This window comes from Camelus ferus, chromosome 10 (assembly GCF_009834535.1).
Source record: "Camelus ferus isolate YT-003-E chromosome 10, BCGSAC_Cfer_1.0, whole genome shotgun sequence".
Taxonomy (NCBI): Eukaryota; Metazoa; Chordata; class Mammalia; order Artiodactyla; family Camelidae; genus Camelus; species Camelus ferus.
In genome coordinates, this window is record NC_045705.1 from 28,656,211 (window position 1) to 28,684,124 (window position 27,914).

General features: G+C 52.1%; 1 protein-coding gene across 2 annotated transcripts in view; it reads left to right on the plus strand.

The window, feature by feature from the left end:
• The first annotated feature begins 6,728 nt into the window (after positions 1 to 6,728).
• CD82 (CD82 molecule) overlaps positions 6,729 to 27,914 on the plus strand; it is a 50,458-nt gene continuing 29,272 nt past the window's right edge. Inside the window, exons 1-2 of one of the 2 annotated variants that reach the window (XM_032488512.1) lie at positions 6,729 to 6,898; positions 7,500 to 7,564. The gene's annotated coding sequence lies outside the window, so the exon portion shown is untranslated. The remainder of the gene's footprint in view (positions 6,899 to 7,499; positions 7,565 to 27,914) is intronic. The other variant, XM_032488511.1, reaches the window with a different exon arrangement.

Below are 27,914 nucleotides of genomic sequence, written 5' to 3' on the forward strand. Positions count from 1 at the left end.
GAGTGTCTGGAGACACTGAAACAGGGTTGTCCAGGGGAGCCTTCTGTGTTTTCTGCTCCAACAACTCTTCCCTGTGTGCATAGGGGTTGTGGGATTTGTCTCCAACAGGATCCATGGGGTTCGTCTCCAACAGGATCCATGGGGTTCAAGGAGAAAATGGTAGGATTGCTTTATATTGGCTTGTTTTTTTTTTTATATCGTGAATATTTTTATCTTCTCTTTTTAAATTTTATTTTTGCATATGGTTCCGAATGTGCAAAACGGTAGCACATTAATGCATACATCTCAATTATAAACAAATATACATTGGCATGTGGGCTTACGACTGTTGGGGTCCCCAGTCCCTGCGAAGGGTTGACTTGATGCCCGGAAGGGGAAAGCAACAGGCCTAACAGGGAATTGTGGGTGGGGAGACATTATTTAATAGTTTCAGTTGCCCAAGTGCCACAGTTGTTTAAAAATATACAGTTTCATAATATGTAAAGCACTACACAAATGCTAGTTATTAAACTAGTTAAATACACTCAAAGTCATCTTTAAGTTGTCTGGCGCATGGGGAGAGCTTAGTTTAAAAATGGAGGCTGCTGTCAGTACCGTTGCCATTGCTCTTGGTATCGTAAAGCTGCAGGGCACGGCTGCCATGGTTTCCGGGTCAGCGTCCCTGCTGTGCCAAAAGCCCCCTGAGGCCAGGGCTGCTTGGGATTAACCCACGGACCTTCTCCCTTGTAGCAGGGGACAGGGTGGGATCAGAGCTGCAGTCTAAGTGATCTTTGTTCAATGGCTGAGATGGGAAGGAATCAATGGCTCAGTCTCTTTGCTGGGAACTTGGGTTCTGTCCCAGCCAGGACCCAGCTTTACAAGGGGCTTAGAGTTCAGATCCTCATCCAGTCCTTTGGAGGAGAAAGTAAAGGCCCTGGCCCTGCTGAGCCAATTCAAATGCAGGAATTACCGTGTTTAGCAATAGACTCAGGCTTGAGAAATTGCTATTAACCACTTCCTGGCTCGAGACACAGCAAGAGGACTGAGTATGGGCAGACTTGTGTCAAGCATGGGCTGGAGCCCAGCTCTCTGGGGACCAGGCGACCGGGCTTCTTTCTGCTTCTCAAGCAGGAAACAGGGTCCCTTCAAGGCCTCAGGGGAAGCTCTTTGACCCAGTGTGAGCCTTTAGGGATAGACCACGTGGCTTAGCGTTGGTGGTCAGAAACTGGGTACCAGTTTCCTGCCCAACTTGGCTCTTTCCCCTGGGGCTCAGTTTCTACGACAGAAAACTGGGTTGGCTATAAACTATCATTTCTCCTTCCTCTGTCACTTACTAAGTTGTATGACCTTGGGCTGGTCAGTTACCTTCAGTGCCTCCATTTCCACATCTTCAAAATGGGCATCCTAACAATATATATCTCAAAGGGTCACTGTTATGAGGATCAAATGGGTGCTATTTAAGTTTATAACTTTAAGGAAATGGTGCAGGTTGAGGGGAGGGACGTATATAATCTGTTCTGAGGACTCTCTGAAGATAGAAGATCTTAACTAACCCAGGCACTCAAGACTAACTGCCACCAGACTTCCTTTTTTTTTTTTTTTTTTTTGGACCTTTTTTTTTTTAATTGAAGTATAGGCAGTTTACAGTTTAAAATGTTGTGTCAGTTCCTGGTGTACAGCATAATAGTTCAGTCATACATATACATACATATATCCATTTTCATATTCTTTTTCGTTATAGGTTACTACAAGATTTTGAATATAGTTCCCTGTGCTATACAGTATAAACTTGTTGTTTATCTGTTTTATATATAGTAGTTAGTATCTGCAAATGTTGAACTCCCAATTTATCCCTTCCCACCCCCTTCCTCTCCTGGTAACCATAAGTTTGTTTTCTATGTCTGTGAGTCTGTTTCTGTTTTGTAAGTAAGTTCATTTGTCTTTTTTTTAGATTCCACATGTAAGTGATATCATATGGTATTTGTCTTGCTCTTTCTGGCTTACTTCACTTAGAATGACGATCTCCAGGTCCATCCGTGGTGCTGCAAATGGCATTATTTTATTATTTTTTATGGTTTGGTAGTATTCTGTTGTAGAACTATACCACATCTTCTTTATCCAGTCATCTGTCGATGGACATTAAGTAGTTTCCATGTCTTGGCTATTGTAAGTAGTGCTGCTATGAACATTGGGGTGCATGTATCTTTTCAAATTAAGGCTCCCTCTGGATATATGCCCAGGAGTGGGGGTTGCTAGATCATATGGTAAGTATATATTTAGTCTACTGAGGAATCTCCATACTGTTTTCCATAATGGCTGCACCAAACTACATTCCCACCAGCAGTGTAGGAGGGTTCCCTTTTCTCCACACCCTCTCCAGCATTTATTGTTTGTGGACTATTTAATGATGGCCATTCTGACTGGTGTGACACTGAGAGACTTCTGATTCATTTGTACACAAATGTTACTCTGTGAGAAACATTGTGTACCTTTTCCTTTAAATCAGCTTAATTCAGACTCAGTTCCTACCAGAGGAATTTCTACTGCAGTCATTCTGAGGTCCCGCTTGGAACAGACTGCATTTTCTAGACTGAGTCTCAGGCCAACAAGAATGTCTGCAATAGTATCTTTGGTCCTGCAAGAGCTTTTAGGAGACTGTGTCTCCTCCCCTTGAACGAGGTAGGCCTTTGTGATTGTCTCTGGTACCGGAATACAGAGGAAGTGGTGCTACATGATTTCTGAGATTAGGTCATAAACTGCCATATGCTTCTATCTTGGTCTCTGTTAGTTCTTAAAACCCAGCCATCTTCCTATGAGGAAGCCCAGCAGCCTGCGGAGAGGCCTTGGTCCCCAGCTCTAGCTGAGCTCCCAGCTGACAGCAAGCACCAACTTGCTAGCCATGTGAGTACGCCATCTTGAAAAATAGATCCTCAGCCTCCAACTAAATCAGCTGATACTGCGTAGAATTGAGATGAGCCTTCCCCACTGAACCTACCTCAAATGGCAGCTTTATGGGCTAAATAAATTTGTTTGTTACCTAACAATAGGAAACAGATGCACCACTCTCCTTCCCTCCCTCCTCCTTTCCCTCCAGAGCTGTACAGAAGTCTCGGGGCCTTACCCTGGTCCAGGTACCAGTGAGACCCCAACACCCATGTTCTTGCCCACGTGGCCCTCCAGATCTCCTGCTCAGCAGCTCCTGGGCCACCTCTGGGGTGGAGAATCTCTTGAGAGGCTGGAAACCTCACAGCCAAACCTTTTTGAAGTCTTCCATACTACCATTTCCCCTACCTCCAAGTTGGCCGTTTTCGTATCTTCTCTCAAGTCTTTCTAGACTGGTTCTTCTTACCCCTTTTCCAGCCTCCAGAACTCTTGGCTTCACCTCTGGAATGGACTGAAGAATTTCCCCAAGGATGGAAATGATCTCTTACTAGAGGTGGCTCTGCTCTCTGCCTGGAAAAACACCCAAGCGAAGTCATGACAAAACATGACTTCTTCCAGCAGCAGTGGAAGAGAGGAAACACTGAAGGAACCAACCCAATTTGCTATTTCAGTAAATAATTGAGAACACACATCTACTCAATGACTGTCCCTTAAGCTTCCAATGTGTGCCAGGCATTATGCTAGGTGCTGGGAAGACAAGGCTGAATGAATGGCAGTGCTACCCATAGACCTGGACAAGAGTGCCACCTGTGTCTACCCAGAGCCTGCATCCTGCCCTCTTCCTCAATCATGCTTCCGGGATCTGAAAACCTGGAAATATCTGCCCAAATGGCCCAAGCCCAGTTTTAGGGCTTACACAAGCAACTTCCCCAGGTCCATCCTTCTGAGGGCACAGCATGTCCCTGCATTCACCCCTAGAGGGCTGACCTGAGTAGTAGCTAGGGGGTGTGGGCAGAGTTTGGGCATGTGGGCTGGGGTGTTCACATGCTGGAGTCCTAGGCCACTTGTGACACACGATAGAGATGGCACGTGGAATAGAATTGGGGTGGGTGTGCTGGGGGTTGGGGTTAGGCCTGATTTACCCACATCGCCATGTTCCTGCATAGAATTCCAAAGAATACAAGAATTCTAATTTTTTTTTTACATGTTTTTTGTTTTTTTAGGGGGGTGGTAATTAGTTTTATTTATTTATTTTAATGGAAGCACTGTGGGGATTGAACCCATGACCTTGTGCATGCTAAGCAGGCACTCTACCACTGAGCTATACCCACCCCCTCCCCAAAATTCTAAATTTAAACATGGCTTTTTTGGACATTATAAAGAATATTCCTTAAGGCAGGAGAACAGACATTATTTTACAGTCTGTTAAATGTTTAGATATAAGGTTTGTGGGCCTCAGCTTTCACTATGAACATGTTAGGGTAGCTCTGTGGAATAGGACCAGTGCCCCAGGCTCTGAACACCTATAGGTGACTCTCTTCTATGGGCTGCAGAGGATGGTGGGGGAGTATGACAGAGATTCCAGAAGCTGCCTGCAGACTGCCCTCCATGTTGCCACAGCTTCCTCCATCTCTAACCTGGAGTGACAGAGACAGGAAGGGGTAACAGATGGGACCAGTGTGATCTAATGTCTGGGGGAGGGGGGCGATGGAATCCAGCTGTTTTGCCACCTGCCAATCACCATCACAAACACCCCCAGCCTGAGGGGAGGGGAGCTGGAATCCAGCTCAAGACAGAATAGCACGTTGTTTCCCCAAATGTGGTCCCTGGACCACATCATCATCTCAGAGCTTTGCTGGGCTCTTGGCCTCCTGCAGGAAGGAGGGCACCCCTCTGCGGGAAGGACTACAATATGGGACATTGCTGGGCTTAAGAGGACTCCCCAGCTTCACTCCCCCAGCTTGATGTGGAGATTCTATGAAGGTGACTTTTAACTGGAAAGAGAACATTTATTGAGCATGCACGGCGTCCAAGAGTGGACAAACTTCATGAACACCATCACATTTACTCCTCAACGGCCACCCTCAAGATTGGTATTATTATCATCATCACCATTCCCCTTTTAAGGGCTCAGCCTAGAGAGGTTAAGTCCTTGCCTTCAGTCACAGTCTCCCGATCTGGTCTGTGTGATTCTCAGACCACCAGAATGTCTTCACCATTATGCTGAAAGGTGGCTCTCAAACTTGAGGGTGATTCAGAATCTCCTTGAAGTCTTGTTAAAACAAATTGGTGGGCTCCTCCCCTGGAGTTCTTATTCAGTAGATCTGGGATGGGGTCCCCAAACACACCTTTCTAACAAGTTCCTGCTGCTGCTGCTGCTGGGCCAAGGACCACGCTTTGGGAACCACCTTGCTGGGCTGGGATCCAGCTCACCGCCCTACTCCACCCATGCAAAACCAGCATAATCACACCTTCTTCACAACGGCGTCCTTGTGAGATGCCAGTGAGATAATGGGTGCAAAAAAGCTTTGTCAGCTGCACAGGTGAACGGCTCCAGTCATAACCCAGGGACCCGAGGCTGGTCCCTGGGGTCTGGCAGTGTGGAGGGAGGCAGGCGGGGGCGCCACAGCCACCTGGAGAGCTTTTGCAGCCCATCTTAATTCTGAGTCACTTCTCAAGGGAGAAAGCCAGCTTCTGAGGAATGGGCCAGCAGCCCCTCCTGCCGCCCGCCTCATCCACCCTTGCCTCCTCCCTTACCTCAGGCAGCTTGCTACCACTGCCGCAGCAACTGACTGGTCCGGGCCACTTCTCCAGGGGCCAGTCCAGGCAAGCCGGTGTAGCATCAAGCCTTATGATTCAGGGCCTGGGGCTGGATCCCGCTCACCAGCCGTGTAAGACTCAGAGGCCGGGACTTGCCTTCTCTAAACCTCAGGTTGCTTATCGGTAAAACGGACACACCATCTGGATAGAGCTGTGCGAATTCTCAACGGCCAGTACTTTTACAGTACTTTTCTAAACCAGAGCTTGGCATGGAGCCTGGCCCTTGGCGAGAGTCCAGTCAGTGGTAGCAGTTAGTATTTTCAAAAAGTGCCTAGGCCCAAGCCACCTCCTGATAGAGGCCCGGACTTGGAACGCAAACCGCTCCCACGCTGTTCGCCGGTTGCACCCGGATACACCCGCCCTGGAATGCCAGCGTTGGGGCCGAAGGCCCGCCCGCCCTGGGTTGGGTTGCCAGGGCAGGGCAGCATTAGGGAGGCGCTGAGGCGGGGAAGGGGCGTTTCTGAGGCGGGGAAGGGGCGTTTCTGGGGCGTGGCCTCAACTTAGGTGGGCTGTGGAGGGGGTAGGCCCAGAGGAGAGGACGTCGGAGGCTGGGGGCGGTGGGAGGGCCTAGGGAGGCGGCCATCGGCGTTGGAGGGACCTGGGGGTTTGGTACCTGGGGAGGGCCTGGCAAGGATGAGGAAGGGCGAGGAGGGGCGGGACCGTTAGGTAGCGCTGATAATGGGGCTTACCACCTAGCAGGACTCAAGCGCGGGACCCAGCCAGATAGGGAACCAGGCTGCGTCCGGGCAGAGCCGGGGTCTGGAGGGGCACAGAGGACCCGGCCGAGGAGGCGGGCCCAGGGACTGGCCTCATCCTCCCGCGTGACGTGGGGGCGGGGCAGGCCCGGTTCTGTTGGGGAGGCTGTAGCGGGGCCGAGCGAGGGGCGGAGCCCCACCCCTCCGCCGGACCCGGGGCGGGGCTGGAGGGTTAGAAAAGGGAGGCAGTAGCGGGAGGAGCCTGGTCGGGTCGGGAGCCAGGCAACATTCCTGCAGGACCTGGGGGCGGTGCTGGAGGCCCAAGTCTGGCGGCCGAGGGGCGTGTCCAAGGCGGGGCCTCTGGAGGGGGCGGGGCCTGGCCCCGGCCGTTGCGTTCCCCGAGGACCGCCGGGAGGGGGACCATCGAGTGACTGAACCCAGGGTTGCGCAGTCGGACGCTGACTGGGGCGCGAGCGGGCGACGCCGGGCTTGTAGCGCCAAGCAAAAAGCAGAGCCAGCAGGTGAGAAGGGGCGGGGGGAGGCCTGCCGGACAACCACGGGCAAAGTTAGTTTTCACCTCCACTTTCAGAGACCGCTTAGGCAGCTTTCTCGGAACAAGTGAGGTCGGGCCACGAAGGCAGCTGGTGGGTGAGAAGGAGCTTAAGTTCCTGAGTCCTGATCCCCAATTCTCCGGCTCCGTCATGTGTGACCCTGGACCCGTCCTCCCACCCGGTTCAGGACCTCTCGGGTTCCAGTAGGAGGAAGGGGGTGAACCGGGTGAACTCCATGGTCCCGTTGCCCTTTCTCGCTGAAATCCCGGAAGGTGAGGCTGGCAGCTGAGAGCAGACTGCACTTCAGCCGCAGGTATTCAGATCGCTCCGCCCAGACTAGTTTGCCTCCCTGCAGAGTGGCAGTGAGCAAAGCCAACTTTGCGAGCATGAAGCGAATTGCTTTAAAGGTCACACTAGTTTCTCAGATGGGGCTTGAATCCATAGGCCTGGGGAAGCAGGGGCGGAGTGGGGGACCCAAGTCAGGGAGATTTCAGCCTCCTCCTGCCCCAACTCTGAGAGCCTAGTATGACTTGGGGTGGGAAACTCAGCCGGGCATTTGTCCCCTTCTCAGGGCTTTTCCAGGTGAGCTGGCTTGGGAGGCCCCTGGCAGAAACTAGCGGACAAGTTCTTATCCAGGTGAGTGGGGAAGAAAAGGGAAAACCCCTCCAAACCATTGGGCCCAGAGTTAAGCCCGGTGCCTGGAGTTCTTGTTGCATGTCCAGGTGCTGTCCGTTGTGGTAGCAGGTGCCCTGTGCCAGGGCCATGGTAACTGGGCAGCCTAGTTCAGTGGTCAAGGACTTGGGACCAAATTGATTCTGATTCCACTCCCCCTTCAAGCTTCAGTTTCCTCATCTGTAAAATGGGGGTAGTGACAGTACTCAATGGTAGTAGTGAGGACAATAGAATAATGTGTATATAGTGCTTAGCAGGGCGCCAAGAACCAGTGAGACTTCACTGTGTGACAGCTGCTCTGATGTGGATAGGCAGGTGATGGGCTGGCTTCCTGCCTGGGAATGAGACTGTTTTTGGAGGGCCAGAGGCTGGCTGCAGCTCCTCCTAAACTTGTGAGAGCCAAAACTTGCCACCTGCCACCAGTATCATTTTGTCCATTTTGGGGTTGAAGAGTGTATCATCTGGACCAAAGAGTAACTGAATTTTTGGTAATATTGCTTATAGCTGTTAGATGTCCAGTCAAATAACCCCCAAAATATTTACTTAGCACTGTATATTAGATGGAGCTAAGGTTTACAGACGTCAACTAGCCAGTCCTGGTTTTTGCCCTCATTTTGAGTTGCTAAATGTGAGGCTCCCATCCCTACTATGCCCCTGCTGGAGAGGATAACTCATGGCCAGGGCTCAAGTCCAGATAGATTTCATGGGTTTGTACTGGCCTGGTGGCCAGAATCCAGCTCTTGCATTGCATGCTTGGCTTGGGGTAGAAGTGAGGGGCAGTGTGGATACCTGCTATCTGTTTGATCAGGGTTGGGCACCGAAGACAACTGGCTCCCTGTATCTCCTGGGGAGATGAGCCCTACACTTTGGAACCTGCTGGAAAGTACTAATGGACAGGGTCTGATTGGAGGTTGTACTGTGTGGAGGAGACAGTGTGTATATGTGTGGAAGAGGCGGTGCTCAGGAGAAGTGAGACTCTGGAGAAACCAGGGTTGGGGGTAAAGGGGCTTCCTGGAGTTGGTGAGACTTGAACAGGACTTTCTGCCTGGGATCCCAAGTCCTGGTTGGACTTGGATCAGCTCGGGGCCACCGACTCCCCTCTTCAAGTATTTGAGTGGCTTAAGATTAGAGTTTGGTCTGGTGGTGAGAGAGAGAGGTCAGTACGTGTTGCCTGTGCAGGGAGGAGATGCTCATTTCAAACAGTGCTTAGTAAACATCTAGTAGAAAGTCCTCCCACCACCCCTCCTCCCCGCATGATTAATGATGGATGATGACGTACTGACCCCATTCTTAGTTGCTTACCATGTGGTAAAGGACTTGGGGGGGCAGCAACATTTATAGGAGATAAATGAAGAAAGGGTCAGAGGAATCTTCAAGAAAGCTTCATGCAGGAGGTGGAGTTTTGGGTGGACCTGAAGGATTGGGAGGGTTTCAGCAGCCACAGCAAAGATAGCGTTTTAGTCAGAGGAAGATGCCTAGGGGAAGACAAGGTGGTCAGCATGTTCAGGGAATTTTTAAGAAACTGCTAGAATGATCAGTCTGGCTGAAGAGTTGGGACTGTGCAGGGATGTGAAGGGGGAATGGTAGGTTGGATCAACTTGTGGAGGACCTTGAACGCCAAGGTGAGATGTTTGGATTGGATCTGAAGAAAGTGAGGGCCACCAAAGGTTTTTGAGCAGGGGGGTGACATAATCAGAGTGCCACTTTAAGAAGGACAGTCTGCTAGATGCACTGGGGTGCAGGACCCAGTGAGCAAGGGATAAGGAACCGATGGCTGTGGTGATGGGGACAGAAGGCTCTCGGGGGCTTTGGGATTGTCTACAGCTGGGGGATAGGAAAGGCACTGTTGGAAGGGCAGTGTAGCAAGTGTCCCAATGTGTGCCCCGGGTTTCTTCCTATCCCTCACCCAGCCTAGACCCTGGTGCATAGCAGGTGCTCAGGAAGATGGCTGGATTGGGTGGATGTGGGCGCTGGGGAGGGTGATGAGTGCTACAAAGTGATAGCGAGGGAGCCGCCCAGAAGGCTCTGTTTTTACCCAGGACAGGGAGACATCTGGGCCAAATGGAGGGAACCTGAGCCAGTCGAGGGCCTGGGAGAGGGGTGGGATTGGAGAGCAGGGTTGCTGGGAAGAAGGACTTGGAGCTCTCCCCTCCTAGTCCCAGCCCAAGGAGGGCCAGGATAAGAGGTTAACCAGTAGGGGCACAAATTTCCCACATGGTACGGGCGGATTTTTGGCTCCTCCCGGGCTCCTCTGAAGTTTCTACAATGTGGGGCAGTCCCCTCTCTCTTGAGACTTCAGACTTTTGAACCATTGCCTGGAAGCTCCTCTCCCCCAATTCCTACCAACCCTGGGGACCCAGCCCCTGCTACCCCTTGAGGACCAGACAGCCCCTTCCTGGCACAAGGCTGAGTGACCCCAAGCCCTGAGCATCCCTTTCAATTTGGAGCATCTGGGGCCAGCTGGCACCCCCTGGTTTTGGCTTGGCCTTAACCCCCTACTCCACACCTTTAAACCCACTTCCTCCACCCCATGGGAAGCTCAAGGGGCAGCTATGATTTCACCAGTCAGGAGTTGGCTCTGTGAGAGGCGGGCAAGAGGGACGAGCCTGGGCCCCTCTGTGGGACAGGCCGGGGCCAGGAGTCGGGGCGCCGGTTTAATCTCAGCAGGAACTGCCCTGCCCACCCGCTTCCCTCCTCTAAGCCTGGGTCTGGGGAGCAGGAGGGAAGCCCAGAGGTAAACATGGGCTGAGCAGCATGCTATGCCTGCTTCCCTCTTCCCCTCACCCTGTGATGCTGCCTGCGAGGAGGCCAACCACAGGCCCAGGGCCTCTGTGATGGGCCCAGCTGGTGTCTGGGGGCTGGCTGGTTCCTGACTCACCCCTGGGGTTCCCCCTACACCGTGGTTTTCCTGTCAGCAGCTGATTCACTCTGTGCTGACTTGGAGAAGCAGCTGAGAGGAGGGAAGAGGCCGGTATTCTGGTTCTTAGATTTAGTTTCAGCTCTTCTGTTTATAGGCTGTGTGACCTTTCATAAATTCTGTCTCCTCTCTGGGCTTTCTTTCCCTGCTCTGCTAATGGCCTATTCTGTACTTGGCTCTCAGGGGGTTCTGTAACCTGGGATCTGTCATTTATAAAGCAGGGCACATATAAATACACACACACACACACATACCCCACAAGGTCTCAATACAGAGACCCTGGAACTAGGCGACTCCTCTCAAACATACAATAATTGTTTCCTCCTCCTAACCTTGCCTATCCCCTACCTGAAGCACCTTCACCTACCCTCGGCCTGTCCGCAGATTAGGGAAATGGTGCAGTATGGGGTCAAGAGTTGGACTTGGAGCAGAAATCTTGCCCCTGACTATTCTCAGCTATGTGCCCCTTTCTGAGCCTCAGTTTCAGAATCTGTAAATTGGGGATAATAATGGTAACTACTTCATACAGTGACATGGTCCCATGAGGTTAAAACAAAAAAGTGCATGTGAAGCACTTACTTAGCAATTTTATATCTACGCATGGTGAACCATCCCTAAATGAGAGCTGCTGCCATGAATATTATTTTCTGCATCTAGCCAGTCTTTCAAGGCTTGTTACGAGGCTGCTGCTCAGGCCTCCAGGAACCTTCTGTCTGGGCCCTCTGTGCCTCTTCAGCATAAGTGTGCATATGCCCCAAGACACTAGTCATTTCCGCCCATGTGGTCCTCTTCCTGGGGGTGGCTGGGTCTCCCCAGGGTGACTCTAAGCTTCCTGAGGGGAAGTTGGTCTGTATGTCAAAGGCAGACTTTCTCCAAACCCCCTCCTTTCCCTTCCTCTCTTTCCTCTGTGCTGTCTACACTGAGCACTTGCCTCTTTGCTGCTGTTTGTGGCATATGGAGTGTCTCTCTGAATCCTGCCAGCCAAGGACTGCTCTGTCCATCTCTGTATCCTGACTCCTGGCACAAGCCCTGGCCCACAGCAGGTGTTCAGGAAATGATGGTTGAATGAATAAGTGATTCTCCTCAGGGTGGCCCAGTAGGACCCAGCTCGGAGCCAGATCGTCAATGACTTCGTGACAAAAGCAGAGCCAGGAAGCAGGGGCTGGATGCCCTCACATCGCCCTTCAGGCCTACCTGCTCATGCCTGGAACTGGGGTCCAGGGAAGTGGGAATGGTCTGGCTGGCCTGGGATGGCTTCAGTCCAGGCTTTGACTTCCCCTGTGAGACCTGGCCTTTCTCCTCCTGAGAGGGGAAGAACCCAACTTCCTCCAGCCCCAGCTTGGGGAGGGGCCTCTCTGGCCCTTAGTGAGCCCTGACTCAGCCAGCAAAGGCACCTTCAAGTCAGCAGTTATTTGCGGAAGGTGCTCCTGCCCTGTGAGACGTGGGCTTAGGCTGGGGGGTGGGAAGATGCCCTCTAGGAGGCCCACCCCTAACAGTACCCCTGGCGATCACCAGGTGGGCAGCTCTGGGAGGTACCTCCACTCTCCCCTCTGGCTTCTTTGTCGGCAGTGGGGACTTCTGCCCCTTCTTTGGGCCCCACTCCTGACCTTCCCTGCTGTGTTGGGTGATCTGGGATGGGAGTTGCTGAGAACTCTGGAGCTAGGCTTATAGGACCCATGCAGAAAGTGGACAAAGTGCTGGAGCCTGGGTGTTAGGAAGCCTGGGTTCAACTCCTGGCTCTGCTGTGAAGTTGCAGAGTGACCTGGTCCACGAGGGTGACCCCTCCAGGCTATTTTTCTTACTCTTCAGGCAGCAAATGCTGCGGAAGCCTGCCTGGGGTCCAGCTGGCCTTGCCCCAGGACAGTAGGGAAGGAACCATAGGCAATGTCATGGACTGTGGCATCAAACTGCCTGAGGATGATCATTTCTACCTCTGCTATTCACCTGCTCGGTGTGACCCTGGCGAGTGTCTTAAGCCCTCTGCACATCAGTTTCAGCTTCTAACATGGAGATGGTACTAGTACATACCTCATAGGGTTGTTTGAGAATGATTCGAATTAATGTCTGTGAAGCATTTATGACATGTGCCTGGCACGTAGTAAGTGCTTTATATGTACCAGCTCTTTGGGGTGGTGTTGCTGTTATTAATAGGAAGCAGGATTTACGTCTTTGGGGGCAGGAAAGCTTGGTGAACAGCTTGAGTCTGGGAATCCAAAGACCTGGGTTCTGATCCCAGCTCATTCTTTACTTGCCATGTGACCTTGGGCAAGTTAAAGCCCTTCCTGAGCTGCAAAACTCTATTATCCTGCATTTGCTGCACTTGACTTTGGTAAGAGACATATGTGTAGTATCACAGTGGAGAATTGCAGGGTTTTGTTCAGGGAAAGGACTGCCGGGTGCCTAGCCTCTTCTGCACTGAGACGACCACAGTAGGTGGGCAGGTCCTCACACTGCCACGGAGGCACTGCAGACACAGAATGGCTGAGCATCCCCCAGCAACTGCACTCAACAAGGCTAAGAAGTAGATGAATACACTTAAATATACACCTAATAATGGGATTAGCTAGATCAGATTACAGACCTTTATTATTATTATTATTATTATTATTATTATTATTATTATTATTATTACTACTACTACTACTACTATTATTATTATTTTATTTTCCCTGTTTTCTGAATCTTCTGCAGTGAGCCCCTGTTATTTTTATACACTTATACAATAAAGCTATCAAAAAGCTTACTATACATATTTAAACAAAAATGTATTATATGAACTTGGGATCATATCGAGGTTTTTATTGTTGCTAATAATCATATTTATTTCAAAAGGGGATGGGGTGTTGATTTGAAGTGAGTATCAATTTGTCGAGCCTCAAAAGACTGAGGGAGTGTCTATGCAGGGAGACTAGAGTCAGATATGAATACAGCTTCCATCATGGTGGACCCACCCTGAGTGCTGCCTGGTGTTTGGAAAGCTTTTCAACAATCCTTGACACCAAAGGGCTTACTTTCCTCACGTGTAAACTAGGGGTAATAATAATACCTAACTCTGAGGGGGTGCTGTGAGGGTTAAAGGAGCCTCACACTTGTGGAAGTTTTAGAGGGAAGTCCTCTTCTCCTAAATTTGGAACCAAGTGAAAAGAACTGTTGACAAAGTTGGAGCGCCAAAGGAAGCCCAGAGGATGTGGCTTTAGATCCATTGCCCAGAGGACTTGCTAACCGTCTGCCCTGGAACTGGCAGAGTTACCCGTCCGGTCACAGGCGTTGCTGAACAGGAGCCAGCCTCCCTGCAGGAGCTGGTAGTAAGCAGGGGAGCAGCCCAGACAGACTGCTCCCTGCAGGCAGCCTCGCTCAGTGAGAGGCGGGGCCCCGCTGAGCATGCCGAGTACGTCTCCCAGATGAACCAATCAGATGAGCCACTGCTGGGGTCCTGGTGTGAACTGAAGAAGGGAGCAGAGGGAGGCCTGAGGTATTTTTCCCGTTGAGGTCCCTCGTGAGGGAAACAGGTGGAGAGAGGAATGTGTGTTCCCCCACATACCTACTGGGCACTCTCAATGATGCCTGGTACTCAGGCACTTCCAGTGATGCCTGGTACTCAGGCACTCAGTAAATGTTAATTTGATGTTGCTAACAATAATGATAATGATGAGTAATTCTACTACTAAAGTTGGAAAAATCACGCTTCCATTCACCATCTTAGGAGATGGAATGTTAGAATGTTGTTTGCAGTGGGACATGATGAGAAATCCTCAGGCAGAGAGAAAAATAGAAACTCAGTGGGGGCGGGGGAGGATTGATTGTCTGAGGTCCCGCTGCAAGTGAGTGGGTGGCAAGGCACTGGGTCACTGTTGGTCACATAGACAAGCCACCTCCCTGACCCCTGGCCTCTGTGAACTCACAGCAGAGGAATAACTGGGGCCAGAGGCTGTGTCTTTTAGAAGTTCTCCAATGCCCCTCCAGTCTCCTTTCTCTCCACCCCACACCCTCTCTGGCAGCGTCTGGCGGCTCCCCTTTTACCAGGACTGTATAGCGTGGTGCCATGCTTCTCGTGTGCATATCAGAAATCCATGCTGGGCAGGCTGCGTAGGGGACCACTGGGGTCGTGCTTAGCTTAGACTTCTTCCAAGTCCTCAGGCCTTGATGTTGCCCAGACCTCAGTAGGGGCCAGCTCTTTCTCCCACTATCTACTCATCTTTGGACAAGTTTCTCAGCCTCTTGGAGCCCTGGTTTCCTTATCCATGAAATGGAGAATGATAATGGCACCTCTCTCCCTGCTTTTGGTGAAGATTAAATGAGATAATGATTGTGGGTAAAATGCTTCAATAGTGGGCCCAGCACTGAATGAACCCCCCATATAAGCCAGAGGATGATAAAGGTGATAGTGATGAATGAAGGCTGCTCCTGCCATCCCTTTGGGGAAGTGACAGCATCCTCTTCCCCAAAGATGGAAGTCCCTGATCTGGAGTGAAAGAGCTTTTCAGGGCCGTTTACAGATCTAGGGGTCAGGAAAGCCTGAGGCCTCTATGGACTTATTCCTTGATCATACTGTCTGAGCCCAGCCTCGACCTGGGTGCATTTGGCTTAGAGTTGAGGACAAAGTTGGGAGCCTGTGACTAGATTCACAAGATCATGGTCTTGTGAGCAGCATTATAGTTCATTGAATCCACCTGCCTACCTAGTCTGATCCCATGAACAACATTCAGCCTTTGCTTGCACACCTCAAGGCTTGGAGAGCTCACTGCCTTTCATCTCTGGGCAGATGTGACTCAAAGAATGCGGCATAGGATTTGAGTAAACCCACCCTCACTCCTACTTGTTGGTCCTGATCATGCTCATGGGGACCACATGGCGACCATGCAGAGTGTGAACACCACCTGGGGGGACCAAGGCTCCCTTGTGGTACCCCCTGCCGCCCCCAGGCCAGTGATTCTGATGTAGGGAAGAGGCATTCTGTCAACTTTTTAAAAGCTTTCCTCTCCATCTGAACCAATGGGCCCTTTAAAAAAAAGAAAAAAACTCCTAATTATTAAAGAAATAGTCTCATGGAAAAAGTTGGAGGGTGAAGAACAGATGCAAAGGAGGAAATAACTGCTCAGAGATAAGTACTGTGAACAGTCTGGTGTATACACACACACACACACACACACACACACACACACACAAACACGATTGGGATCATACCATATGAACCACTTCCTGTGCTGCCACTTTTAGGTTAACAGCGTGGACGGAGGGTTTTTCCATGTTATTCAATATTCTTCCACGACGGGTTTCCCGGCTCCATAGTACCGCACCACACAGATCTGCCATGACCCACTTAAACGTTCCCCTGCTGTTGCACACTGAGGCTGTTTTGCATTTTTCATTAGTGCCCACATTGCTATAGTGACCACCTTGTCCATACGTCTGTTTTGTGCTCCACTTTAATGATCGCCACAGACTAAATTCTTAGAAGTGGCTTCCCAGTCAGATGGTTCTTAAACTCCAGGTCTGGGGGCCAAATTCTCCTGGAGAAGCCCTTTCCCAGATACCCACCAGAATGTACCCCCACATTCAGCTCCACCCCCTGGGGGGAGAGGCGCTGTCTCTCAGTGTTAGTTAGCAAACTCACAGAAGGAAGAGGGCAAAACCTTGGGGCCTCTGTGTGTGTGTGTGTGTGTGTGTGTGTGTGTTAAGAGTCAGACAGAAAGAGAAAGACAGACAGATATGGAGGAGATTTTACTCTTCAACTTCAGTCTGACTTTTGACCCTCCTCCTCTCCGGGAGCCTGTAGTGTCATTAACTAATCATGGGATCTTTACTATTTAATGACCTCTCTCCATGGTGGCTCCTTCCTCCCCAGCAGCCTTCTGGGAGCCAGGGAGTGGGAAGGTGAATCTGTGGGAAGAAGTTTCTCTGGAGTCGGAGGGGGGCTCATGGGGTGGTGCAATGGTTCTAACTCTGACATGCATCAGAGTCTCCTGAGCATTTGTTAAAACACAGCTTATACCCCCAAGAGTTTCTGTTTCCATTGGTCTGGGGTGCAGCCCAGGAATGTGTGTTGCTAACATGTCTCCAGGAGATGCTGCTGCTCTTGGTCTGGGACCCCACTTTGAGAACCAGTGCAGGAGTGGATTGGGGCAGGACAGGCTGTGTGGTGAATTTCAGCTCCTAGGAATGCTCACAGTAGGAGCCTTGCCTTATTTAATAAAGGCTCATGTGAGGTCTGAACTCACCTTTCCCCACACCCACCTCATCACCCTTTCTCTAGTATGTGCTGTTAGATAGTTAAGTGCAAAAGAATAAGACAATTACCACCACCCCCATTTTACAGAAATGAAGACTGAGGCTCTGGCAGGTGATCTGATATGTCCAAGGATGACCTAAAAGCTGGGAGGAGCACTAATACAAGACTCCTGGCCTTGTCACCTCTCCCTGCTCCTCCTGAATCCCCTCACACACATGCACGCTCCCTGGGATTCCCCCATGCAGGTGTGGTGCAGGAGCAGAGGTTCCCTGAACACTGTGCCTGCCCAGGGGACTCCATGTGAGGGGGCTGGGATGGCAGGTTCCCCTACACTGTCTCTGAGCCAGGGTCTTGCTCTACTTTTTACTTCCATTAACCATTCAGTAACCTGATCTTCCAGGATCTAGTGTTCTCCAGCAAGTTTATGTCCCCGGTCATTGTTCTGGGCCAGTTTTCCGGGAGGCTGGAAACTTTCCCCAGTTAAGCCTGCATGCTATCTGGCAGACAAAGCAGAGGGAGAGAAGAGAACCCTCACCTGTCGAGCATCTGATGTGTGCCAGGCCCAGCCCCGGGCACTGTGCAACCATGATGTCAAGTCATCCTCTTCCCAGTGCCTTCGCCAGGAGAGGTTATCATCAGCCCCCACTTACAGATAAGGAAGCGGAGGCTCCCAGAGCTGAAATAACTTGCCCAAGGTCACAGCTGAAGGAGGGCAAAGCTGGGCTTTTAATCCCAAACTCCATGTCCGGGCACCCCTGGGTCTGGAGTCGCAATGGATCCTGGACCAAAGGAGCTGGGATGTGGGGAAGACAACCTGTGCTCCATCCACCACTCACGCAAAGAGGGCCAGCCCAAGGGGCGTGGCTCCCCTGGGATTCAGGGTCTTGCAGTGGGAGGAAGGCCCTGGCCTAGCCAACAGGAGACTCAGTTCAGATCATGCTTGGCTGCCACCTGGCTGTGTGATCCTGACTCACACAGGTCCCCCAAGCCCTCATTTCTCATAATGATATCTTATGCTTTATAGCTTTTAGCAGTGGACATTTTCTCTCAACCTTAGTCCTGCAAGCCTCCTTGTGAAACAGACAAGGAAGGTATTATTGCTGAGCCCACTTCACAGATGACAGAGGCTGTGAGTGACATGCTCAGCATCCTACAGCTAAGGAGGGGCTAGAGGCAGGACTTGAACCTGTGTTGTCTTCACTCGCCATCCTGAGCCTGGTTCATCACCAAAAGCTGCATCCTAAGTAAGGAGGGAGAACTCTGGGCTCCTCTTTCTTCTCAGCTCAGAATTGGGACTCTTAGTTGGACTAGTGGCTTTTGGGTGCCAGGTGCCCAGGAATCCAGGAAAGGCTAGCCAGAAATCCTCCCTCTGGGGAGGGAAGATAGGGTAGTCCTGTCTGTCCCTATTACTGGCTCCTTCCCAGGCCAGGGCATTTGAAGTTCCTGGTGGTGGGGGGAGGTGGGATCTGGCCCAGGTCACCCTCCATCTCAGCCCCTGGTTCCCCTGAGGACTGTGCCTGCCTTCCAAATGCATGGTACAGAATTTTCCAGACTGTCAGGCCTCGGTGCCCCTGCCCTGTTGTTCTGCCTGTACCCTCACCTCCTCCCTTGTCTCCTGATCTGAGTCTTTCTCATCCTTCCAGACCCAGCTCCAGCCACTTTCTTCCCTCGTGGAAGCCTTGGTGCTGTGGCCAAGCCAACTCAGCTGTCTCGGGTTCTGTCCAGCAGGTGAACTGGCTGACATGGTTAGTTAACTCACCAAGGAGAGCAGGGACGGGGGCTGCTGTGGGCCCAAGCCCCTGGGGGTCTGCCAGGCCGGCAGGGCTCAGGATGCTGGGTCTGTGTGGGCTGGGGACAGCTGAGACCCTAAAGGTCAGCCTCAGACCTGTGACTCTCATACTTTCCCACCCTGAGAGGGTTACTTCTCTTCTGTGGCCGCTGGCTTCTTTCTAAAAATAAAGCTACTTTCCTCACTAACCACCGTGAAGCTTGTGTGAGGAGCAGCGTGCAAAACACCTACCGCTGATGGCTGGTGGGTTCGAGGCACTCAGGAAGTGCCCATTCCTCCCCTTGCCTGCAATCAGCTTGGATTTCATTCCCCCTCCACCCACCCAACCCCTCAAGCAGGGATGGGTGTCTGCTTAAGCCTCGGTCTAAGGCCTGAACTCTATCTGCTCTAGCGAGGGGGTGTTCTGGGCAGATAACAGGAGGATGATTTGGCAGAGGGACAGAATCAGCTCCAGACAGCCTCTGCCAGTTCCACTTTGTGACCCTGGCTCGGTATCTCCCTGAGCCTCAGTTTCACGATCTGTGGAAGGGGCGTACGCATATGGCCCACGTGCTCAGGATCACACGGAGCTTCCTGGGAGAGCTGAAGGAGTAGAGGGTAGGGATCTAGGCGAAATGCTGAGGGCCCTGTCCTGTTGAGTCCAGTCACACTCAGTCCATTTACATACCTGCTTTCCTACTGCAACGCAAACAGTCCCCTTTCCCTCCGACATTGGGAGGCTCAGCAGGCTGGTGTGCTTTTGCCTCTGGGCCTGGTGTGCTGTGTCACCATCTCTCTGGGCTCCTTTCTTCCTGTGCAGCCGGGGGAGCCAGCCCAGGCCCGAAGTCCTGCCTGATAGAGATCGAGGTGGTGTTACCAGAGGTCCCTGTGCTGAGAACTGGAACCCCAGGCCTGGCCCCTGAGGCTCACTGGGGGCACAGACCCCTTCCAGTAGCCCCAAGCACTTTTCCTTTCCCTTTCTGTCTGTCTGTACACCCCGCTCCTCCCAACTCCATGTGGCCCGGAACCTTCTCACGATGATAATAATCACCATATTTCCCTTTATTGTGCTAGAGCATTTTCAGTCCTCAAAGCTCACACTTCCCTGTAGGTAGGAATGGACTGTTGTTATCCCAGAGTGAAAAAGACTTTTCAAGGTCCGCAGTGGGGACTCATAACCTCTCTATTCATCCCCGTTACCCTAACTCTCAGTGGGTGCTCAAATTCTTGGCTAAAATTTGACAGGTGTGCTCCTGGAATTGGGGGCGGGACGTAGGTTGAGAGGTGAGGCGGCGGAGTCCTCTGTCTCCAGGATTGGGGTGGCAGGATCCCACTTTAGGGGCTGGCAGAGGGAGCATCCCCACTGCAGAGACAAGGAAGCTGAAGTTTGCAGAGGAGGAGTGAGATAGTGTGGAACTGGCTGGGCTTTTGCCTTTCCTCCCCAGGGCCCTGAGGGCTGTAGCTGGGGGGATTCCATGGGGCCATCTGGGACCTGGGTGCTCATTCTGGCTTAGGTGATGTTGGCTGTGGTCAAGTCCCTCTCCCTCCTCAGCTCCCTTGGGGCCTGTGAATGGCTTCAGCACCCTTTCTGGTGATAAAGACCCAGCCTGCTCAGGAATCCCCACGAGATATGTGTGTGTGTTGGGGGGGTTCTGTCTAGGCACCACCTGGCACTCCCAGAATCTGAGGGAGGCCACGGCTGAGAAGAATGGGCTGGGGAGGGGATGGGCCATGGTTGATGGCTGGTTGGGGGAGGGCAGTGTGTGTAAGACCTAGAGGGCAGCTGGTCCATCCAGGAGGCCATAAGGAGAGGCAAGGCTCTTGGCTACAGGAGAGGGTGAGGGTGGGCATGTGCAGTAATCTGGGAGGCAGAGCTGGGCTGGAACCCAGGGTGAGGTCCTGCCTGGGCCAGCCAGGCCTGCGCTCCTGGTTGGGTTTTGCCTTAGGCTTCCCTGGGGGCTTCCCATGGAGACCAGAGAGGCTCTGTGGATTGGAGCCCTGGCTGCAGGGGGGGTTCCCACCACCTGTGATCTGTCCTTCTCTCCTTGCCATTCTCTGTCTTTCCCTATCTCTGCCTCTGCCTCTCTCTCTCCCCTCCCTGCTCTTCCCTGCCTCTCTTTTCACCTCCCTCCCGACCAATACTCCCTCCCCCACCAGTCTCCCTCTGCCCACCCTCCAAGCACTTCTGAAGCCAGAGCATCTCTGGAGGGTCTAGCAGGTGCTGATGCCCGAGACCACCCTGGCTGAGTCCAGTCTACCCAGGCCCCACTCCTCAGCCAGCCCAGAGGACCCAAGAGGCCCGGGAGCCCTGAACCGGGAGCCCAGACAGGCTGTGCTGAGCTCCTGTTGCCCAATTTCCTGCCCCAGCTTCCAGGTGTCTGGGTTGCCAGGCCAGGCTTAAATGGCCACCTCCCCCCTTTTCTGAGAACTGGGGGCTTGGGCTCTGCCTGCCCTGTGGGAGGTACAGCCCTTCTTCACAGCCTCGGAGGGCCTGGATCCCTGCAGTTGACTATAGAAACGGGTCCCCCTGGACTGCTCCTCCTGGAACAATGTGCCCAGGGCCTTGTCCAGGTTGAGTGCCTTGGACACTCTGGATGCTTAGAGGCCCTCGGGACGTGGGGAGAGGGAGAGACTTGAGTGCTGGTCTCAGAAACAGGGGGAGACCGGCAGAGGGGAAGGCTCAGAGGAGTCCTCTGACAGAGAGAGGGACATATACAGAAGGGAAGGGACAGGTAAGGAGGAGGGACTGAAGGATGGCGGGGAGGGGGAGCCCTAGAGGCCCTGCCCTGCTCTTTTCTACCCCTGGGCTGAGTGGCCTCTAGCAGGGTCTCAGGTGGAAGACCCCCTTCCACCCCAACCCTCCACCTCCAAATTCCTGGCGTTAGAGACCTGCCCCTGCCCTCTTCCCTTCCCCCATCTCCTCTGTGTTTTCCCCCAGGACCCATGAGAGAGGGCATCCCGGTACCTGTGCGTGCAGCACGTGGCCTTTACTGTGTCTCACTCGCCTCCCTTTCTGTCTCTGTCTCTCTTCCGTCAAATATCCTTAAAGCCAAAATAGCTCTTAGGCCTGAGAAGGTGCTGAGTGCTACAGCCTGGATGTAGGAAGGATTAGCACATTTTACAAATGAGGTAACTGAGGCTCAGAAAAGCTAAGTGGCAGTGAGGGGTGGTCAGAGCCAGGGTTTGAACCCACATGAGTCCCACACCCACCGTAACTACTCATCCGGAAATATTTAGGGCTGCCAGCTGGTGCTCTGTGAGCATCTGTGCAGGAGAATGCTCTGGGAAGGCTGCTTGGAGGAGGTGGCATCTCGTCTGCTCCACGTCTTCCTTCCTGGGCCCAGTGCCTGAGGAGGGTGTGCTATGACTGCTGCCATGTGAGGTCCCTGATTAGAGTCCCCCTACTTCTCCCTAATCGCCCTGCCAAGGGCCCACACCCAGTGCCCAGCCTCCCCACACTCAGCACCCAGCCTTCATCCCTTAGGAACCACAGCCCTGACCGAGAGGTTAACCCTTTGTTAGATGCCTGCCCCTAGGTGGCCAGGCCCTGAGATGGGTGTGTGAGCTGATCCCTGGTGCCTAGTGACTCTCCAGAGTGTCTTCAATTGGTTGGGTTTGGAGGCTGGGCTGTGAAACCCAATTAATGTCAGTTGGGCCTTGGCGAGTTTATTTAGTTACCTATTATTTGTAACTTCGGTCCTGCAGGCAGTGCAGCATGACAGTAACACACAGAGGCTCCGGGTCAGGCTGTTGGGGTTCAATTCCCAGGTCTATGATCTGTGTAACCTTGGGCAAGTCCCTCCACCACCCTGAGTCTCAGTTTCTTCAACTGTAAAATGGGGTTAAAAACAGTGCTTACCTCATAAAGTCATTGCAAGGATAAACTGAGCCGTGTGAAGCACTTAGCACAAAGTCTGGCAGATAGTAACTGCAAAAATGTTAGCTTCTGTTATTATTGAATACTGGAGGCTACGTTCTAAAGAGCCCATCCTGTCCCGCAGAGGGAGCGCAGGAGGCTGGGTGGGATCACTGTGCGGCTTTGTGATGACCCTGGTGTGTAACCGCTCATTTTTATATATGTCTGTTCTCCTTCAGACTGAGGACTTCCTGAGGGCGGGGATGGGTTTCATTCCCCTCATTTTCTGTGTCTAGCTCGGGGCCCATCAGAGTGGGGGTTTAATGAACTGCATGGGCTCAGGATGGAAATGAAACAGAGATGGCCACTGGGAGCCCCTGGGAAGGCAGCCCTTCAGGCCTTCTGACCCATGAGCCATTCTGGGGAGAAGCGTGCTGCCCCCTTTGAGGTTGCCTCTGAGGGTTAGGCCTGGGTTCACTCACGTCCCCTTCAGCCTGGCCCTCTGCATCCACCACTGTCACAGCTGGCTGGTGTAGGGTAAGAGTTCCGAAGTGCCCATGTGTTCGTTGTGTCTGCAGACACCTGGCCCTGCTCCTGGTTGCTCCAATTCCATGCGCTTTGATGCTGGGCTTTCATGACCCCACGTGAGAATGCTTTGTGGTCTGGAGCACAGAGTACAGCTGGACCACTGTCCTCTGTGTGACCACCCCCTTCCTGAGCCCCAGAAACCCTCCTTATAAAAGGAGGATGATGGAGCCACGTTCTCCACCTGGCAGGGTGGTAGAGATTAAATGAGATAAGATTAGCGAAACATCGCTCATATGGGGACGCTTTTATAAACATTCATTTCATCAGGCCTCCCTCTGCCTGACATGTTTTAAGTTCGTGGGTGACAGTAACCTTCCTGGGGCAGTTTGTGTCCCACATCTCAAGGGACAATCTATGCATACCCTCTTGCCATGTAAGGAGGGAACTCTTTTCCTAACAAGACCTCCTCCCAGAGACTCCTGCCTGTCATGCTTGCTCCCTAAGTTTTGACAAGCTGATTCTGCCACCTTCCTGGACAAGGCTTGATATCCCCATTTCACAGATAAGGACACTGAGGCTCAGGGGGGTAGGCAGCTTGCCAGAGATCACACAGTTCTGTGAAATGGGATTGGAATTGAGGTCTCTCTCAATTCAAAGTCCACATTATGACCTGGTTCATTATTTTTCCTCTCACCATGGGGCTGGGGAGGGGTCCTCAGAAGGTAACTGACTCCTTAGAGCCCACCTGGGAATCTGGGTCCTATTGTTAGGGTCCCTAGACTCTGGGGCTCCTGGGCAGCCTCTCATATAGTCCTAAATATCCCTCTAATTCAGGGCTTCCCAACTGATGTCCGCAAATGAGTTACAGATGTGTTGAGTTGATTGGTTATCACCTTAGTCCTTGGGAACAGAGCCCTAGGTGGGTCACCTCAGACCAGGCACAGTCCTGTCTGTCCACCCCAGACTGCTGGACAAATATGTGTACTTCTCTACATGTATCATGATGTGAAACATGTTGGGAAGCACTGATGGCTCTAACCAATTCCCTCCCTGCTCTGTGTACACTGGACACACACATACTTCCCAGAAGGGTAGGGATTCATGGTCCTTTCTGGGTCTCAGTCTCTTCATCTGAGAAATGGGAACTGAAGTCGGTGATGTCAAAAGCCTTTCTAGTAATGTGAATCTGAATGCATGAGGCTTAGAACCTAGTGTGGGGAGAGAGTAGGGCTTGCATGGGGCCCAAGCAGCCTGCAAAAAACAATCAGGAAAAGAAGCCATGGAGAGGGAGAGGTCCAAGGCTATGGCTCAGCCTCAACTTGAGTCTTTGGCTGCACTGGGCCAGGTGGGGAGGCTGGAAGGTTTGTAGTGTCTGCTCTTTTCCATGCAGCACCCTCCATCAGAGTGGCCCCTTCTTTATGCTGAAGGCCCTCTCGTCTCACTGCTTGGGTTTCAGAGCAAAGCCTTGTAGGAAGGACCACATCTGTTGGCCTCATCAGCCATACTGAAGGAACACCCTGGCCAGGATTGGTAGGGCTGATCTTTTCCTTCCTGACAGGAAGCCAAGAGTCAGTTCTCAGAGCTAGGGCAGGATAGGGAGTCAGGCAGGCATGCAGAGGTGCGGAAGGGTAGGGTGGCTGGGCTCTACCATCTACCTCATTGACTTGGCAGCAGGTGAAGCAAAAGGAGCTCTGGGCTCAAGTCAGACCTGACATGGCCTTAGGCAAGTCACTGAACCTGAGTCTCAGTTTCTTCATCTGTTAAATGGGGATAATAATATCTCGGTGGCGGAGGCAGCATTGTTATAGAGATTAAATGAGAGACAGTGGGGATGGCATGATACAAACCAAAAAGTTTTGTCACTGCACTGCTCATGGGATCTTGTGACAGGAGCTGTTTATGGCTCCTCCAGTTCAGCTTCTGTAAGACAAATAGGAGGCCTTGTGTGCTAAAATCCTGGGATTCCTGAGAAGGTCTGATCCTAACATGTTTCTTCCAGCCCATGATGGTGCTGGTGGTGGGGTTTGCTCACTTATGTTGTAAGAAACTTACAGTGCCCCCAAAATCTTTACATGCCTTATCACAGCCCTCCAACAACCCTGTGAGACAGAGCATCCTGCCAGTATCCCTGCGGTACAGATGAGACTCTGGGCTGAGAGGTTTAGTAACTCCCTTGCTCAAGGTCACACTGCAGAGCTGGGATTCAAATCTAAGTCTTAAAGGAAATGTGAGATTCTAATCATGTTTTGTAGCCTCCAGATTTCTTCCGGTTGCCCAGGGTAACAGCTTTTTATTTTTATTTTTCTGTTTTAACAAGAGGAAAGGTAAGACCAGAGATGGAAAAATAAGATAGTAGGGAGGTCAAAAAGCCAGCCCCTGGAGTCAGTACGGGTTTCAGGAAGCACATCACCTGTCACACGTGAAAACAAACACAACCGTCTGTGACCAGCCTCTCTTCATGGGCAGTCAGGACAAAGTCCAGAGCCGGGTGGCCACGCCAGGTGGAGCGCCTCCTGACGGGCGGCCTTGCAGAGCACAACAGCCCGGCCAGGCTCTCATTCTATTTTCTGTCCAAGCAGACTGACTGAGCTCCCACGGGATTAGTTGTCCAACTCACCAAACTGGCTGGACGGCCAGGCCTCAGGCAGGCCCCTGAGGCACAGCCGAGAGGCTTGGAGACAGAGGCCCTGCCCCTGTGGAGGGCAGAGGCCCTTCTTCCTTAGGTGGCCCAGCCCCGCCCTGCTTCACCCCGTCCCCCTTGCCTGAGAGCAGCAGAGGCCTCCAGACCAGGCACATATCTAGAGGCAAGTGCCCTACAGGGCTTCGGACTGTTGGTCAGGAAATCAACAACCTCTGGATGATAATCATCATTATCGTAATTGGTGACTTTTATTTGACACTTACTAGGTGCCAGGCACTTTATAAATACTGACTCATGTCAGCCTCACCATAACCCATTATTAAGTCCATTTTGCAGGTGGGAAAGCTGGGGCACAGGGCTGAGGTAATTGCCCAAGGCCATACACAGCTGATAAGATGTAGCAGATGAGGCATCTTCGGGCAGGGAGAGTGGGAGCCAGAGTGGATTACAGTCACCTTCACACCCGTGTGGGGTAGGTGGGAGGCAGCTCTGCAGCATTTCCCCAGGTTATGTGGCTGATAGGTGGGAACCAAGGGCTGCTGTGTGCCTCTGAGTCCAGTTCCCCTTAAATCTCTATGCAGAAGGCCTGGTGAGCTGGGGCAGAGCAGCAGATGGAAAGAGAAGAGCTCTGGACCAGGAATCTCCAAGTCCTCCACTGTGTGCTCAGCCCCGATCTTGCTGCATCATCTGTGGGCTCGTGCTCTCTCTGACCCCTCTGAGAAATGCAAGGATCTCAAAAGTCTTCTTCTGCATGGCGGATATTGCTCTAGGGTCAATGACCCCAGGAATGTGCCTCCAGGAAGTGGAGGGTGGAGCAGAGGTACAGGGAGGTTCATATGAGATACTCCCCAGCCAGGACCTGCTGTACCAGGGGCCCCAGACCTGCCTGCATCCCACTCAGACCTGAGGGACCAGGCCCTGCTGGGGTCTCAACTCATTAGAATTCCCTGGAAAGCTTATAGCAACTATAGGAAGAAAACTTCTGGTTGAACTAATATGAAATCCATTTGCTAATTGTGGGGAGAAATAAAGCTTTCAAATTATTTTTAAAAAGAAGAAGTCCCTGGAAAACTTAAAAAAAACCCTGATGCTGAGGCTGCACCCCAAACCAATTAAATCAGAATCTCAGGGCAGGCACCAGCAAGGGCGTTCCTTCAGTATGGCTGATGAGGCCAACAGATGTGGTCCTTCCTACAAGCTTTCGAGCTCCTGGTCTAATTCCAACGTACTGCCAAGACTGGGGGCCACTGCTCTAAAGCAATCGGGAGATGGGGAAAGTAAGGACCTCCTGGCTTTCCAGGGTTAGTGACCCCCTGAAACCGAATGAAAACATGTGCCTGCCCATCTGCGTACATCTTTCTAGGGAGAGGGCTTACAGCTTCCATCAGCCTTTTCCGACCCAAAGGGGATTAAAATCTACTCTTAGAGGAAGCAACCCCATCCACACAAGCCAACAATGGTATTTCTAAGGACCAGAAACCTCCCATTGCAAGATCAAAGCAGTTTGTCTTGTCTCCTCTAAGAAACATTTCCTGACCTCCTCAGACCCTCCCCCTTTCCTTTCCTTCTTCCTGTAGATACACAGTGACTGCTTACTATGTGCTAGGCACAGTTCTAGGCTCTGGTGTACAGGGCGAATGAGACAGACACAGCCCGTCCCATGAGGAACCATATTCTAATTGGGCTCTGGACGCACTAGGGGACCAATAAGATGACTGCAGTGAGCAGGGCCGTGTACAGGCCCAGATGTTGAAGCTGCTGCTCTCTAGAGTCACCAGGGGAGCCCTCCCTGCCCCTGTAAGGGTCTGATGACTTGATCAGGGCAGGGACAGGGGCCTGCGCATTGGCATGTTGTGATTCTAGTGCACAGCTGGAGTGGAGATCTGCTGTGTAGATCGGGTATTCAGGGAGGGCATCTGGAAGGAATAACAGCCTGCCTACGGGGAGGGAAGGAGCCAGCTGGGGGCTTTGGGGGAAAAGCTCCTGGCAGAAGAACAGCAAGGACAAAGGCACTCAGGTGGGCAAGGGTCTGGTATATGGAACAACTGGAAAGAGCGGCCTTTGTGGCCTTAGGAATGAATGTGTGATGGGGAAGATGGAGGTGCTGAAGACCCAGGGGAAGCCAGGCAAAATGGGCAGGGCCATGCCAGCCACCTAAGAGCCTGGATTTTATAGCAAGCATGTTGGCTCCATCACCATTGGAGGGTTGCGGGCAGGGGAGTGACAAGATCTAGTTTACATTTTTCAAAAAGCCCTGCCTGCAGTGTGGATAATGGGTTGAGAAAGGCAGGAGTGGAACCCATGACCAGCCAGGGAGTTGCATGGGTCCAGGTGGGAGGTGAGGCATGGGGCTGGGAGAGGTGGTGGATAGGAGG